At 41.6% G+C, this 13,312-nt stretch overlaps 1 long non-coding RNA gene across 3 annotated transcripts in view; it reads right to left on the bottom strand.

The window, feature by feature from the left end:
* LOC131491681 (uncharacterized) overlaps nt 1–13,312 on the bottom strand; it is a 55,313-nt gene that overhangs the window by 16,128 nt on the left and 25,873 nt on the right. For all 3 annotated transcript variants that reach the window (XR_009251599.1, XR_009251598.1, XR_009251600.1), the window contains exon 4: nt 959–1,061. This is a non-coding gene — a long non-coding RNA (uncharacterized LOC131491681). The remainder of the gene's footprint in view (nt 1–958; nt 1,062–13,312) is intronic.

Raw genomic sequence — 13,312 nt, 5'->3', positions numbered from 1 at the left:
CATCCTCCATCATTACCATGATATTCTATAGGTTACACAGACCACCCAATTCATTGTAGGAAGGAGTGGAGAGGAGAAGGGAGAAGAGGAGAATCACTGGGGGCCATCTTGGAGGCTGGTTACGACATGACCCTTGAAAAAATCTTTGGATAACTAAATATTTGGGTTCTCTTGGTCCTTTCATGGAAACTCTCTCAGTACTGGGTCTCTACAGTGGGTCTCTATTCCACCCCTCATCACACCTGATCTTGAATCTCTGGCCCATCACCATTTTTACATGTGTATAAAAATTCACCCTCGTAAACATAGAGTAAATGGAGGTAGGGTGATATCAAACAAAATGCAACTTTCAGCTGCCTCTGACTCCATTTCTGACACTCCACCACCTTCTGAAAGCTCACTTTCCTGACACTCTATTCCTAGCTCCTTCTCTGATAGAGCAGGCTCAACATATCTTTTTGCAGTCCTCCATGAATTCCGCTAAGTAATGTTTTCTCCACATTATTACGTAAGTGTTTACAAAGTGGAAGTCCAGAGTAGTTAATGACTGTATGAGGAGGAAGGAAAAGCATTGTTAAAGAAGGAACCTCCTTATCCCAGGTTTCTTGCATTCCTATGCTGGGAGTTCCTTAAAGGGAGGAATAGTAGTGGGGTGCCTGGATGGCTCAGTCGGTTGAGCGTCCGACTTCGGCTCAGGTCACGATCTCGCGGTCCGTGAGTTTGAGCCCCGCTTCGAGCCCCGCGTCGGGCTCTGGGCTGATGGCTCAGAGCCTGGAGCCTGCTTCCGATTCTGTGTCTCCCTCTCTCTCTGCCCCTCCCCCGTTCATGCTCTGTCTCTCTCTGTCTCAAAAATAAATAAACGTTAAAAAAAAAATTAAAAAAAAAAGGGGAGGAATAGTAGCTTATGTGACTGGTGAGTTTGCAAGAAGGAATAATATATACAAGGCTCAGCACTTACCTCTCTTTTTTATCCTCTGGCACAAGCCCAGATGAACCTGGCAGATATTTTAGTCCATACTTTGACAACTCAAGTATTATAGGAGATCAGCAACTGTCTGGAGCTGAGTGAGGAAAAGGTCACAGACATATTAGGGAAGGGTATAGGATACTCAAGGTATGTTGATGGTTTTACGGCTATATAACACTGTCAAAACTCACCAAATTGTACACTATAAGTATGTGCAGTTTGTTATGTCAATTATATGTCAATAAATGTGGAAAAAATTAAACAGATAAATGCAGAGAGAATTATGAAAGAATTTTATAATTATGAAAAAGCATTTTATATAATTACAGGATTTTATTATAAAAACCAATGGGAGTCACCTATAAAATTTATATACATGTACATAGAAAATGGGAAAAAATTGTTAACCAACTTAAAAATCTTTCAGATAAAAGCATCATTGTTTTTTAAGTCATTTGTTAAAATTATTATAATTCCACATCTTCCAAATAGTTTGCAAGAAAAACTGACTAATATGATGAAAGATGGATATTTACTAACTTGAATTTCAACAAAAAACAATGGGAATATACAACCGAAAGAGGAAATCAAGTTTTGATATAGTCTTGGGCTTACATATCACCATGAGGCATCTTTTTTAGCTATGACAGCCTCAAAACAAAGCATCCAAATAAGTTGAAATGAGAACAGACATTTAAATTTCTATATCACAAATTATTTTAAAAAATTTTTAAAGTTTATTTATTTTGAGAGAGAGAGAGAGAGAGAGCAGGAGGGACAGGCAGAGAGAGAATCCCAAGTACACTCCGCACGCTGTCAGCGCAGAGCTCCATGTGGCGCTCAAACCCACGAACGTGTGAGATCGTAACCAGAGCCAAAGTCAAGAGTCAGATGTTTAACTGACTGACCCACCCAGGTGCCCCTATTTTTTTTTTTTATTATTTTTTTAACGTTTATTTATTTTTGAGACAGAAAGAGACAGAGCATGAACGGGGGAGGGGCAGAGAGAGAGAGACACAGAATCAGAAGCAGGCTCCAGGCTCTGAGCCATCAGCCCAGAGCCCAACGCGGGGCTCGAGCTCACTGACCGTGAGATCGTGACCTGAGCCAAAGTCAGATGCTTAACTGACTGAGCCACCCAGGTGCTCCCAGGTGGCCCTATTTTTAAAAAAAATTTTAAATAATGAAATTCATTTAATCACATGGTACTGACTATAATATCATTGCTAACAAAAATATTTTTCTATAACTAGTAGATAAAATAAAAATAATTTAAAATAATGTTAGAAACAATACTCGTAATAGATAAAATAAAACTTTAAATATTTTTTTAAATGTCTGCCTAACTGTACGGCCAAATATTAACAAAGTCATTTGGCCTCAAACATAAGCCATATTCTCTAACTTAGACTTTATTAATGATAAAAATGACATTTTTTATTCAATCAGCATATGAGATATGTTATCAATCTACATATGAAATAATTCTCAATGGGACCTTCCAGGTGGCTCACTCAGGTTGAATTTCTGACTCTTAGTTTCTGGCTCAGGTCATGATCTCATGGTTTGGTTCATGGGATCAAGCCTGAGTCAGGCTCTAGCCTGGAGCCTGCTAGGGATTCTCTCTCTCCCTCTCTCTCTCTGCCTCTCCCCTGCTCTCTTTCTCTGTCAAAACAAACTTAAAAGGAAAGAAAGAAAGAAAGAAAGAAAGAAAGAAAGAAAGGGAAATACAGTAGTTCCCAACTGAGCAGGGAAAATGTGGGAGTCATTTATTGACCTCCCCGTAATAGTGGTGACATTTTGCTTGATTTTTGAAGACTGGATAGAAGGTCATCAAATAAAAATGTGGGAGAGGGCATTATAGGCAGAAAGAGGAGAATAATAGAAGATATGCAAACATTAAGGAAAGAACCTAGTCCATGAGGTAAATGCATAACTGTGGTATTTAAGATATTTAAGGTATTAACTGTGTATGTTGGAAAGTGGCAGGATAAGAGGCTATTGAGCCAAGCCCTGGGTCTAGATCCACATTAGACATATGTGTCTTGAAAGTAGAGGTTCCCGCTGATTTCCTGGTACTTAGAACAATGTCTCACTGGGGGGGGGGGGGGATAAAAGAACATTTCTATTATGTTTAATGAATTTGAATGTTTCCCTGTGGGTGATAGGGTTTTAGTTCTTCAGCCTTTCTTTTCTTCTGTGAACTAGCCCATATATTTTTTTAAAGTTAGCCAGAGCTGGTTTCTGTTGCTGACAATCAAAGAACCCTGCCTGATTCAGTCTCCTCAATATCTCTGCCATGCAGTATATCAAGGGCCTCCAAAGTCCTTTCAGTAGTGGACCAAAGTTCAGAAATCTCTGGGTGTGCAGCCATGGCATTTAAACTAATAAACATGGAAAGTTAAGAGGGTCCATGCATGTACTAGATGGAAGTCCAGTGTGTGTATTTAAGTCAAGTGTGTGGAACATATGAATGAGCAGAAACATTAAACACAACCTTTAGGAAAAGACAACAGCCAAGTGCAAACAAAAAGAAAGCAGAGTATGCATTATTCATATTACAAAATAAACTCAAGGAAAGCAAACTCTATTTAGATATTTACAAAAGGGAGAGCACTACATAACAAAGTTCATACAAATGGGCCAAATCTCTCCTTACAAGAAGATTAACAACCTTAAATTTCTTTATTATGGAAATAAGAATGAAAATACCTAAACTGAGCAGTCAGATTAAGAAACATGACAAAGAGAAGGGAGTAGACAGAAAGAGAAAAGTGTTTGGCTGCAGGCAGATTCATGTGTGTGGAATAGGGGCATGAAGAAGGGACTCTCAAATGCACAGATCATATGGTCAGAGAGGTTCAAGGACAACCCAAAAAGCTCAGTGTCACAGAAGCAAGGGAAACCATTTTAATGAAGAAGTAATGAGTTACAGGGGTGCCAGACTGGCTCAGTTGGTGGAGCATGCGGCTCTTGATCTGGGGTTGTGAGTTTCAGCCCCATGTTGGGAGTAGAGATGACTTAAAAATAAAATCTTTTTTTAAAAAAAGAAGTAAGGAGTTGCAGAAATAAAGGAATGATCGGGGCACCTGGGTGGCTCAGTCAGTTGAGCGTCCGACTTCGGCTCAGGTCATGCTCTCGCAGTTTGTGGGTTAGAGCCCCGCGTTGGGCTTTGTGCTGACAGCTCAGAGCCTGGAGCCTGCTTCAGATTCTGTGTCTCCCTCTCTCTCTGCCCCCCGACCCCCGGCTCACACTCTGTCTCTCTCTCCTTCAAAAATAAATAAACATTAAAAAAAATTTTTTTTAAAGGAATGATCAATAGTATCCAATGCAAAAGAGAGATCCAGTAAGAAAATTACTTAAATTACTACAGAATTTGGCAATTACTAGTAAGAAGTCACCAGGGTTTCTTCTGCACTTCCCACAGAAAGGAAAGACTTTTGCAGAATTCAAAGAAAGGTCATTGAGGCAGTGGCCAGTTCTTATGTTTGCCATTCAGCATCTCATTAGCCTTCTTATGGTAAGTGTGCTCCAATTTTTCTATGAAAGAGACATCACTTCTTTCTTCAGCCATGTGATTTGGGTGAAGCAGACATACCTCTATGCCCAGGGGTTGATTTGACAGACTATGGGCTGGATAACTTAATGCTCTTTCCAACCCTCTTCTCCCTTGCCTGCCTCACCTGTACTCAGTTTCCCAACCACCTTAAGGTGAGCAGTGGCAATGTGATCTATGGCGCCAAAGAGACATGATATCTAGACAGATATGATAACTAGAACGGGAACATCCATCTTTTAAAAAATTTTTTTTTAATGTTTATTTATTTTTGAGAGAGACAGAGACAGAATGCGAATGGGTTAGGGGCAGAGAGAGAGGGAGACACAGAATCCAAAGCAGGCTCCAGGCTCCAAGCCGTCAGCACAGAGCCCGATGTGGGGCTCGAACTCACAGAGCCGTGAGATCATGACCTGAGCTGAAGTCAGACGCTCAACCGACTGAGCCACCCAGGCACCCCTGGAGCATTCATCTTTTGGAAAAAGTGGAAGGATCAAGAGAACCACAGCTCTACCTGTCCGAAACCATGGAAGCATGGGATGACACCAGTAGCTGTGTGATCCCAGACTTTCTGTGCTATGAGAAATATAAACCCCTGTCCTCCTGTCCCTTGTCCCCTGTAAATTCTGTTCTCATCGCTGAATTAATCTCTGTTGTAGAAGACCTGTGACTTATGATGATGCTGACCTTGCCCCTGGTTCCGGAGGTGGCTGTGTGACTCAAGCCCATGGCAGTTCATGCAGTACATTTTCTTGATGACAGCAAATTGCTCAGGGATGGGCACAGAGCAAAGTCAGGACAATTAGAGCCAAAGAAACTCAGTTTCTAGGATGTTCGTGTAAACTGTCATAGAAGCATATTTCTCTTTTCCTGCAGTAACTGAGCAAGAGATGGTGTGTAGGTGGAGCTGTGGCAGCATCTTGCCACCATGAAGGCAGAATCTGTCTGAGACTCAAGCTAGCATGGAAGAAGCTGAGCCCAGAGATGAAGAAAAGAGAAACTGGGTCTGAGGACATAGCTTGAGATTTATTCAAGCCTTATTTGGGGTCACCCCTACGCCTGGAGTTTTCATATGGGAGTCAATAAATTTCCTCTTAGTTTAAGCCAGTTAGTCTTGGGGTTTCTGTAAATGAAATTGAAAATGATTGTATTTTCCAGTGATGGCTGCATCAATATATTTATCTCACTGCACCAGTGCTTTTCTTGCAATGACTGATATCCTTTCCACCAAGGTGGGGTCTGTGTTCTCATCCCTTGAGTCTGGGTGGGGCTTGTGACTGCCCTGACCAGTGGAGGATAGTACAGTGATGCTATGTGACTTCTGAGGCTAAGACATAAAAAGGTACAGATTCCATCTCTCTCTTTCTGTCTCTCTTCCAACGTTCGCCTTTGTAACCCACCCAGTATCTTGTGAGGAAACCTAATCCACTTAGAGAAGCCATGTGTAGCTGCAACCCACAAGCCCAGCTAAGGTCTCAGCTGAGAGCCGGAATCTATCACTAGATGTGGGTGAATGAGCCTTCAGATGATGCCAGCCTCCAGTCTTCAAGTCTTCCAGCTAAGACTGAGACATCACAGAACAGAGAGGCAAGCCATTCTGGTGGTGCCCTCTCTGATGTCCTGACCCATAAAAAATGTGAAAGGTAATATATGATTATCATTTTTTTTTTTAATTTTTTTTTCAATATATGATTATCATTGTTTTCATGCAAACTAAGTTTTAGGATAATTTGTCCTACAGTAATAGTTAAACTAATACAGAGTTCTAATTAATAGAATTCATCTTCTATGTGAGAGTGGTTTAAGAAGAATAGTGGAATGAGAAATAAGATTGCAGAGTGTGAGGAGTGAGTTGAAGATGAAGAACAAGATCTGGAAAGTAAGCTATTCTGGAAAATGTCCGTGAAGTCATGTCTGTGGGATTAGGAAAGGACTAAAAAACAAGTCTGAATCCAAAGCAAACAGCAGCCTTCATACTTCCGCTCATCATCAGAGGGCCAAGGCTCTAGTTTAAAGAATCCACGAGGAGGATCTTTGGCTAACAGGTTCTGTGCATTCCTCTGGATTCCATGGGGCATTAAGCATCACAGGTGGATCGGGGAAACCCTCAAGAAGAGGGCATTAATTTGAGAAGGATTGTCTATTCAAAACCTCTAGCAGACTCCACCGCCTACGATAAAGATCAAGCTCTTCCACCTGGCATTCAAGGGCTTCCTTGACACTTCTGTTTCCCAACTTCTCCTTCACATGCTCCACACTCCAGTAGAACCACAGCACTACAAACAGCACTACTTGATATTCTCCAAAGTGCCCTTCACTCTGCCACCTCTGAGCCTTTGCCCTAATGGGGAAAGAGCTCTGGGGCACTAGCTGTGGTGAGAGGGCTCTTGAGAGCCTGTACTGGTTCTCACCTTGCCAAAGTCAAGAAGTTTCCTGGAGAGAGGGACCAACTATGTGTGGTCATAGGGCTTCCATTCTTCTTCTCATATAATTTTTAAATACTTTACTTATGGGAGTATGATTTACATAGAATAAGATGCATAGACCTTAAGTGTACAGTTCTTTGAGTTTTGACAGTGGTAACCACCCAGGTGAATAGAATATTAGAATATTTCTATCACTCAAAAAAATTCCCTCATTCTCCTGTCCCTTTCTAGTCAACCCTTGTGTAGCTCCCCTCCCTGCCCCCAGAAAACAACTACTCTGATTTCTTTTTCTTTTCTTTTTAATGTTTATTTATTTTTGAGAGAGAGAGATAGAGATAGAGAGAGAGAGAGAGAGAGAGAACCAGAGAGGAAGGGGGCAGAGAGAGAGGGAGGCACAGAATCTGAAGCAGGCTCCAGGCTCTGAGCTGTCAGCACAGACCCCAACCTTGGGCTCGAACTCACAAACCGCGAGATCATGACCTAAGCTGAAGTCGGACGCTGAACCAACTGAGTCACCCAGGCACCCCAACTACTCTGATTTCTATTACCAGAGATTAGTTTTGACTCCCTTTGAATTTTTTTTAGGATTTTTTTATTTTTAAGTAATCTGTACACCCAATGCGGGGCTCAAACTCACAACCCCAAGATCAAGAGTTGCACACTTGGGTGGCTCAGTTGGTTAAGCGTCCAACTCTTGGTTTCAGCTCTGGTCATGATCTCATGGTTTGTGGATTCGAGCCACGCATCGAAGCTCTATGCTGACAGTGAGGAGCCTGCTTGGGATTCTCTCTCTGCCCCCTTCCATGCTCTCTCTCTCTCTCTCAAAATAAGTAAATAAACTTCAAAAAAGAAAGAAAGAAAGAAAGAAAGAAAGAAAGAAAGAAAGAAAGAAAGAAAGAGAAAGAAAGAAAGAAAGAAAGAAAGAAAGAGAAAGAAAGAAAGAAAGAAAGAAAGAGAAAGAAAGAAAGAAAGAAAGAAAGAAAGAGAAAGAAAGAAAGAAAGAAAGAAAGAAAGAAAGAAAGAAAGAAAGAAAGAAAAAGAGTCGCAAGCTCTACCGACCGAGCTGGCCAGGCGCCCCTAGTTTGGCCTCTCTTTGAACCTCGTATAAATGGAATCACGCCATATACATTCTGTGTCATGCTTCTTTCCCTCAACATAATGTTTCTGAGATTCATCTGTGTTTTGCGTGCGCCAGTCATTTGTTCCTTTTTCTTGCTGAGTAGCATGCCATTGTGTGAATACAACACAATCTGTTAATTCATTTCCTTGTAGATGGACAATTGGAGTTGTTTGCAGTTTTTAACTATTGTGAATAAAGATACTATGAACATTCTTGAACATTTCTAGTGAACATTGGTTTTTATTTCCTAGGAAGGGAATTGCTGGGTCATTAGACAAGTGAATATTTGACTTTATAAGAAACTGCTAGATGGTTATTCCAAGTAGTTGTGCCATTTCATGCTCTCACCAGCAGTGCATGGGAGTTCCAGTTGCTCTATCCTTGCCAATATTTGGTATCGTCAGTCTTTTGGAGTTGTCAGTGCGTGTGAAATTGTATCGCATTATGGTTTTAATATGTATTTCCCTGATGACTAAAGACGCTGAGAACCTTTCATGTGCTCATTCATCTTATTCACATATTATCTTTTGCGAAGTGTCTATTCAAGTCTTTTTTGCTATTTTTTAAATTGATTTGTACCTGCAGCATTCTTTGTTGCCAGGGTTATAGACACAGAATCCAGAAGCCCACCTGGAATTCACCGGGCCCTGGCACACAGGTTCAAGGCCAGGTGTCTATTATCAAAGCATCTGAATCTACTTAGGAGTCAGGTACACAGAATTATGCAAGTGTTTCAAATTGTGTCATTTGGCATTGGACATGACACCCGGACAAAGGGCAGAAATTCTGAATATTATATTATAGTGGTGGTTCTCAACCATGGATACACATTATAATCACCTAGGGAGCTCTCATACCCCCGAGATTCTGATTTAACTGGTAGAGGTGCACAGTCTGGGCATTTAGAGTTTTAAAAGCTTTCCGGATGATTCTAATATGCAGCCAAGGTTGAGAATCACTTATCTAAAAGGAAAAGCATTCATTCATTACTGGGCATCTGCTATGCTATTTTTGCTAAGCTGTCAAGCTAATTTACACAAAATTTTAAGCCTCTTTTTCACATAGGTAAGTGGTTTGGAGAAGCCAGAGATTTTAATTTATTTATCAGTATCAAGTATCAAACTGCAGAAAATGGACCATGATCAGTTACTTCTCTTCCTTGGCTTTGTAATTTTCTCAAGGCTTCATCTCATTTATAATCTGTTTGAAATGAGGATTTAGTCTTCACAGTTCTAGACACATTCACACAGCAGTTAACAGGAGAGATGTAAGAATCATCTTTATTCTTGTCTTAAGCTGATGTGGAGACATCCCATGTATCTGTAACTAATTGCTAAGTTCCATCCCACCAAAAGCCAGATTTCCAATTTGGAAAAGGTTATGCCTAAGTTATAATCTAGGGTAAGGGTCAGCAAACTGTGGCCAGTAGCCAAATCCTTCCCATAGGCTAAATGTAGTTTACTGATTGTTTTGTAAATGATGCAAAACTGTGAACTAGAAATGGTTTTTACATTAAAAAAAATAATTATTTACTTTTCAAGGAGACAGAGAGAGACAGAGCATGAGTGGGGGAGGGGCAGAAAGAGAGGGAGACAGAATCCGAAGGGGCTCTGGGTTCTGAGCTGTCAGTACAGAGACAGATGCAGGGCTCCAACTCACAAGCTGTGAGATCATGACCTGAACCAAAGTTAAAAGTTGGACACTCAACTGACTGAGCCACCCAGGAGCCCCTCAAAAGTCTTTTTGAAAGAGTAATAACATTTATTTGAAAGAATTCATGGTTATTTGTCCAGTAAAATATTTAGAATCTTTATAAAAGCATTTCATTATTTTGTGGGTGAGTAAAACACTACAGATATTTTTGATGATTGAGATTTTGCCTGCATGGTATTTTGCAGTGTTTTATTATGGAGAGGCTGCTTTCCTTGTTGTATTCTTCCTTCTTACGATAGATCCACATATTCATATCTATGCATTCATGGGGCCATGAACATGTCTTTCTAGGGATGCCTTTCTTGCTGTTCATCCCTTTATGATGAAGAAGGGAGGTGGGGGAGAAGGAAGAAGTTTCTGGTAGGCAGCAGCAAACCATCATTGCAAGCAAGGTAAAGACTACAAGGAATCCCATAAGCAGGATTTGTTCTGTGGTTTCCCAGTTCGCACAGTTAGTCCTGGCACCATTTATCCTGCATATCCACATAGTTCTCCAAGATTACTTCACTGTGGGAATCTCCTAGTTATGGTTGCCACTTCTCTTCCCAGGCTAAAGCCACCACAGAGCAGTGAAAACTTAGGGGGTCCCCTTCAGGCTATCATGGTCCTAAATGGTACCTGTTATTTGCAGGGGGCTCAGGAGTATATTTAGCTTTTAGTGCTCTTGATGTGGCTGTGGCTTGTTTCCAGTCTCCAGACAGGCTTGCAATGAGATGTGTTATCCACCTGGGTGGTCTGGTACAAAGTACAGCCAAGGGAGGGGTCAAAAGAATTTCATAAGGCTGAATAAATAGGCTTGGCAGGTCTTTCTCTAGAATTCCTTTTGTAGATCCAGTTCTTCCAGCTGGAATGGATGTGCTGGTAATGGAATCCAATCTTGGCCTGGAAGCCCGCTGAGGCCCATGGTCTTTTAAATTGCAGTTTGCATGTATATTGTAATTGGAAATGGCTCCACTATTGAAGGCTGTCTTGTTACAAAGTTTACTCAGTCCTTGCTTTGCAGGCTACTTTCCAGAGTTTTGGGGGTGACACAGAATATGTGGTTGAAATTTGACATGAGGGGCGCCTGGATGGCTTAGTCAGTTAAGTGTCTGACTTCGGCTCAGGTCATGACCTCGCAGTTTGTGAGTTCGAGCCCCACATCGGGCACTCTGCTGCCAGCTCAGAGCCTGGAACCTGCTTCAGATTCTGTGTCTCCCTCTTTCTCTGCCCCTCCCCTGCTCTCACTCTGTCTCTCTCTGTCTCTCAATAATAAATAAATGTTAAAAAAAATTTAGAAACAATTTGACATGAAAGTTTTTATACACATGTTGGAAAGTTAGTCCTTTAAAGTAAGAATCTTGCTCTGTACCCCTACATCATTTGTTCTCAAACTAGACCACATACTGAGATTGCCTAGGGAACCCATGCCTGGGTGCCTCCCTCAGAGATTCTAGTCTAATTGGTCTCTGATATGACCTGGCCATCAGGAATGTCAAAAGTTCCCTAAGCGATTTCAACGTACAAACAAATTCATGAACCACCGATGGTATTCTCATGACTCAGTCATTTTTGGACTAAAGTTTCAAGATCCTGTGAATGAGATAAATTCTAAGGGTTAATATCATTTTCTTCTGAATAAGTAAGATTTAAAAACCAGAGCTGCATTATTTTTTTCCAGCAGAATGTCAGTAGAGCTCAAAGTGGGAAGTCAAAGTGAGCATGGTCTGACAAGCCTTGTTACCAAGAAGAACCTTTTTTTAATAGACTTATAAAAGACTTAAACCCAAACCGAATGATATCAAAACAAACCACAGATGTGTGGGCCACATTTTAATTCCTACAATGATGGTGTATAGGTGGTGAGAGGGTGGGCTTTGGAGTTAGAGGTCCACAATTATAGTTCTGGGTTTTCTGATTGAGCCAAGATACAGAACAGCATGGAAGGGATTTTTTTGTGTCTCATGTCCATGAAATACAGCCAGATCAACACTAAATCATCCTGCACACATAGAAAACTGATTTGAGGATTAACACAACAATCTGCACAACCTGAACCACAGAGCTCAGCAGGTACACGGGGCAGAGAGGTGAACTGGGGGAGAGAGAAGCTGCGAAGGGCAGGGAACTGTTTTTGCTTGTGGAGAAAGGACGGAGACGGCAGGGGACGGGGAGAATATGGGAAAAGCATTCCCAACCCCCCTCCCCCCCACCCCCCCATCCCTGCCAAAGCAGCCAGAGAGAGAGTGGAAAAGTGGAAACAGCCACAGGGACTGAACTAAAAAGGGAGAAAGGAGAAAGGAGAGGGTTTAAATTCCATTAAGATTCAATAAACAGGGGGGTGCAGAGTCTGAAACTCTGTAGCTCAATAACTGGTGGTGCTCTGGTGGGAAGGGCAAATCACCAGGAGTAGAGTGAAGTCCAGGGTCTTTGGTCCATGAGAGGAGAGGTGGTTTCCCTGCTAGGAGGACATCTGGCAGAGGCTCTGTGGACCCGGGAGAACAACCACATTCGCTGGTACTGAAACAAGGTCCTTGGGGGGGTGAAGCCTGGGTGCCAGATGTGTGTCGTGATTTGCCATAATCCCTGAAACACTGCTGCCACACGATTGTGTGAACTTTTTCTGGGGTGGACTGGCACCTGGCCACAGTCTCTGGGCATTGGCAGCAGCACAGTCCTGCAAACGTTCCTGGGTGTGGCTGGCACCCGGCCATTGCTAGGTGAGACCCTCCTGCAGAGGGGAAGAATGGGTCAAAGCCTCAGTCCCTCAGAAATAAGGGGTCGGGAAACACAGCCACATCTGAGATAAAACTCAGGAGGGAGGTGCTGCCTGGGGCTTGGTCACGGACAGTGTAAAAGTGGAGTGGATGAAAGTTGAAGACAAAGGATGGGTACGTGATTGCTGATCTGGAGAACTGAGTTCTGATACTAGAGACTGGGTAGTGGGATGGCGCCATTTTCACTGCTCCCACACACGCGCATGTGCACCTACAAGCACCACAACAATCCACCCCAGTAAGTTAAGTAGCGCCATCTAGTGGAGAACAAAGCCATTACACTAATCCCTACCCAACTGGGTCAACCTCACTCTTCAGGAACACAAGTCTCTCTGCCTGCTTAATTTACAGACTGTAAAGCACTTCATAGTTTGACTTCTAGGGTAAAATGAAGTAATTTCAATCCTATTTCAGTCTCTTTGCTGGTCCATATATTCAATTTTCTTTTTTTTCTCTTTTTTTGTTTCTTTTCTTTTTCTTGAATACAGAAAGAGAATCAATTTATTTTTATTTTCAATTTTTATTAAAAATATTTTTCTTTAATTTTTTCTACTATATTTTTTACTTTTGTGTAAATTTTTCAAATTCTATTTTACTCCCGTCATTTCATTTTGTTCTATTTCATTGTATTTTTTCAAATTGTCAAATGATTTCCTTTTTCTTTTTTCTTTCCCCTTTTTTCTCTAATCTATTAAGCCCCTTTCAACACCCAGACCCAACACACCTAGCATCATTTAACTGATTTTTTTGTGAGTGTTTGTTGTTTTTAATTTT

Source organism: Neofelis nebulosa, chromosome 12 (assembly GCF_028018385.1).
Source record: "Neofelis nebulosa isolate mNeoNeb1 chromosome 12, mNeoNeb1.pri, whole genome shotgun sequence".
NCBI lineage: Eukaryota > Metazoa > Chordata > Mammalia > Carnivora > Felidae > Neofelis > Neofelis nebulosa.
This window is presented reverse-complemented; position numbering and strand designations above follow the sequence as displayed.